This window comes from Pinus tabuliformis, chromosome 9 (genome assembly GCF_031772625.1).
Source record: "Pinus tabuliformis cultivar Carrire ecotype Pingquan chromosome 9, CPIR1, whole genome shotgun sequence".
Classification (NCBI taxonomy): domain Eukaryota; kingdom Viridiplantae; phylum Streptophyta; class Pinopsida; order Pinales; family Pinaceae; genus Pinus; species Pinus tabuliformis.
In genome coordinates, this window is record NC_142307.1 from 710,184,798 (window position 1) to 710,189,172 (window position 4,375).

Sequence of the window (4,375 nt, forward strand, 5' to 3'; positions counted from 1 at the left end):
AGGCAATTAGGGTGAAAACCTCCATGAGGCGCCCTAGTTGTTTTTCAAAAAAAAAGAGAGAGAAAAAAGAAAAAGAAAAATGAAGCTAATCTCCATTGAATAAGTTCATGTTGCAGCAATGACATTGCAGGTTAAAGAAGGACGTTTCATGACAGGAGGAGCACTCAAATCAAAGACAAAGGAGTTTTTGTGCCTTCTACAGGAAGTTTCGTATCTTCTACAGGAAGCTTACAAAAAAGCCAAATTGATCTCCGAGGAGGACCTGAAGGCTTGGAATATGTCCATGAGGCCTACCCACATCCATGTTTCCATTCCTCACCCCTTTTCCATCATTTTTTTTATGTCATTATGCTTCTTTCCTCAAAACTGTGTCTTCTACAGGAAGCTCTGTATTTCTACAGGAAACATCCTGTAGAACCTTTGGACGAGCCAAATCCAATTTCAAAAGTGAATCTGATGGTGGGAGTCTATTGGTTAGGCCTGCAAGCACTTGTGTTTCCATCCCTTGCCTTCATCCATCATTTTTTCACCTCCTTGTGCTTCTCATTGTGCTTCTACATGAACTTCCTGTAGAAATTGTGGGAAACTAGGCATGCATTTCAAAAAGTGGTTTGGCGAACATGCTAGCTTCCTCAAGGGTTCAGAAGTCCTCATGCAATCTTCCAACTCATCCTCCATCATCTCCATACCTGCATCACAGCCAAAATTCATTTTGTCATCCCATGCAAGCACATGCAAAAAGCTTTGAGGCAAAAATCCATAGAGCAGAATTTGTTTTTGCCATAACCTAAAAACCATGCATCCATTTGACAAACCGTTTTATGGGGGATTGTACAAGGTTGATGAAAACATGCCTGAGCAGTTTCATGCAATTCCGATGCACGGTTTCCAAGAAATCAGCCTCCATCACCATTAGCCATTTTTGCATTTTCTCCATAACCGTACATCCGTTTCAAAATCTGTTTCATGGGGAGATGCACATGGGTGATAGTAGCCTACCCAAGCAGTTTCAGCCGATTCCGATGCACGGTTTCCGAGAAATCGACCTCTGAAATCTTCATCCATTTTCCATTTTTCTCGAAATTTGTGCATCCATCGATCACGAATTTGCTATGGGAGATGCATAATGATGATAGTAACATGCTCACCGAGTTTCAGATCAAACTGATCTACCGTTTGGGAGAAATGGCAAAAAGAAGTCTGGTTTTGTGACCATGCAGCAGCAGCAGCTTGAACGGGCAGAGTTGAACGTGGAAATGATTGCATTCACTCAGATCTGGCCAGAGGACACCTGCACATGAAAAAAGCAATCAAGGATTAGCAGCCAAGCCATATGCAATCAGGAAAACTAAGCATGCAGCAGCAAAATCAGAGCAGGCAGCAACAAAAAGCTCACGGCAGCCATTCAACTTCGAGGTATGTGACAAACTCATTCCTCTATTGCATAAATTTAATTCGAAAACTGCATAAATTAATGAAATGGTGGGATTAAGCCACGAATTAGTAAGGTTCAGTTGATTGTCGTCCCTAAGAACTTAGCCGGCAGTCACGCAGCATGGTCATTCACGTGAAACTGAAAAAAACACAGCCAGTTATGGATAGTTTAAACTCCAGTGAAACAAATGGTAAGGGATTACAGGCAGATGGAACTGCAGGGGACGAACAGTTTGCATGGGCTAAGCACAGGTCTCTGCCACCTCACCACAAATCACGCAGTGAATAAAGGAACGCTCGGCTGAAGACTCACGTAATTGTTGTTCAGGTACACTTGCTAACTGTTGTTCATTTACACTTGCAAATGTTAAACTCACGTCCTTCATCAAGTTTTGGGCTTGTTAACAATTCTCCCGCATGCAAAGATCATTCAAAGGCGCAGAGACATCCTACAGGTTTTCTACAGGATGTCGTCTACAGGAAACGCAGAAAACAGCCATGCAGAAAGAAACCACGGGATTTTTAGAAAAGTTCAAGCTCAAAACGAGGGGAAAGGAGGAGCATTAATTCTGAACTTTGGCATGCCTGCGCGGGACCTCTTGTTTCATTTCCACCACTAGATTATACGATGCAACCACCAGCTCAAGAACTTGTGGCCAGAGATTTGCATAACCATGCATGGACATTCAGACATATCTATCGTGGTCAGCCAAAGAGGCATCTTCTAACAACAGGATGGGGTGTATTTGTGAGTGCGAAGAGACTTTTTGCTGGTGACTCTGTCCTTTTTATAAGGGATGAAAAATCACAACTACTTCTGGGTATAAGGCGTGCAAATCGGCAACAAGCAACTATGTCGTCATCTGTCCTGTCTAGTGACAGCATGCATATTGGCGTTCTTGCTGTAGCAGCGCATGCTGCTTCAAACCATAGCCCATTTACCGTTTTCTACAATCCAAGGGCAAGCCCTTCAGAGTTTGTCATTCCTCTGTCTAAGTACAACGAAGCAATCTATGGCACCCAGGTTTCACTTGGCATGCGGTTCAGGATGATGTTTGAAACTGAGGAATCAGGCGTGCGCAGATATATGGGTACCATTACAGGGATCAGTGATCTTGATTCTATGAAATGGCCAAACTCACAGTGGCGTAATATCCAGGTTGGGTGGGATGAATCAACTGCTGGTGAAAGGCAGAATCGAGTTTCTATCTGGGAGATTGAGCCTGTTGCCACTCCATTTTTCATTTGTCCTCCGCCTTTCTTCAGGACCAAGCGCCCACGGCAGCCAGGAATGCTGGGTGAAGAATCAGAAATAGAGAGTGCCATCAAGAGATCTTCACTGTGGTTTGGGGAGGAGACTGGTATTGTTAATTCTCAAAATCCTACAATGCCTGGTGTTGGTTTACTCCAATGGATGAACATGCATCAGAGACCTGATATAATAAACTCAGCCATCCAGCCAGATTACTATCGTCCTATGGCTGCTGCTACCTTACAAAAACTGGGGAGCAGTGACATAACCAAGCCTTTGAATTCAGCCCAACAGGCATTGCAGTCACATCAGTTACAATTCAGTATTCCACAGTCCCAACAGTCAGAATTGTATCAACCTCAAATTAAGTGGCCACAACAGCAACACCACCTTTCCAATCAGCAACAGCAGCAGCAGGTGCCATCACAACAGCTGGATCAACACCATCTTCATATGCAACAGCAAAATCCTTCACAACAAGTGGAGCAACAACACAGTTCAAGAAGAAGGCACCCTCAGCCGCGTAGACCAAAACAGTGAAGACAGTTCTATAGGAAGTTAGCAGACTGTTTCTACAGGAAGACAGAGACTGTTTCTACAGGAAGCCAGCGAACAGTTTCTACAGGAAAGTCTGAAAAGCGGGAAGCCAAAGGAGAAATCGGCCGAGATGCTAGCCAAGGAAGTCACCAAGGCCATCAAAGACAAGGGGAGAGATTGGTTGCTCAGAGGATGAGCAACACTTTCAGTAGGGGGGTGATGATGAGCCCCAAAAATGTACAATTATTTGGGCTCATTCAACCTCCTAATTTGGCTTAGTCCACCATTCTCATTTGTTTATTGCATGTTTTTGATTATTTTTATGTTAATAGAGTGAATTTGGTTAGTCATTATGCCAACAAGTCTAATGGGTGCTTTGTGTAGCCTTTTTGGTCAACTTGGAGACAAAATTGAAGGTCTTAATGAGCACTTGGCAGCCAAATTCGTGGGAGAACAAGCTAGAGGATTTGTAGGAAGGTGTCCCCCTCATTTATGGGCCCTTACCTCGAATTCTCCACCATCAGCTCGGAGTTCAAGGGCCACCGAATCAATCAGCTCAAGGGCAGCCAAGCAAGTCAAGTTGGACTGCTGTTAACTCCAAGTCTTGGGCAGCCAAGTCCCTAACTTTTAGGAGGACTGTTGGGTCCTCAAATTGTATAAATAAGAAGGCTTGGGGCCTCATTTTGGTTAGCTAGTGGTTAGTCATTTTGTAGCCAGTTAGTCATTTTGTTTTAGCCATTAGTTAGCTAGGTTGTAGTTCGATTTTTATGCAGTAGATTAGCTTTGCTTTCAGCTCATGCTCAAGCTCTCCTTGTGGACAGTTTTGATGTAACTTTTCATTTCTTGATTAATAAAGATGGATCCAGCTTTGCACCAGCTCTAAATATTTCTTAGGAGGCTGTAGCTCTTGGGTTTGGGCCCATCTCAAGCGCCCAGTACCTCCTTTGTTTATCTTTATGTGTTTTGCTGCGTTCTTGAAATAAAATCTGCTATCTAGATTTAGATCTTTCTTTGTTATTTAGATTTCTTTTGATGGTTCAAGTAGCTTTTCATGTTTATAATAGATTGGTAGGAGTTTGTTATGCATTTAGATCTTTTGGCATGTTCTTGCTCACGTGATGTATATGGTTCTCTTTCCAAACAAAGCTGCTG

At 43.2% G+C, this 4,375-nt stretch overlaps 1 pseudogene; it reads left to right on the top strand.

The window, feature by feature from the left end:
* Positions 1-1,555: 1,555 nt before the first annotated feature.
* Positions 1,556-3,226, top strand: LOC149150672 (auxin response factor 19 pseudogene; annotated as a pseudogene).
* The last annotated feature ends 1,149 nt before the right edge of the window (positions 3,227-4,375 follow it).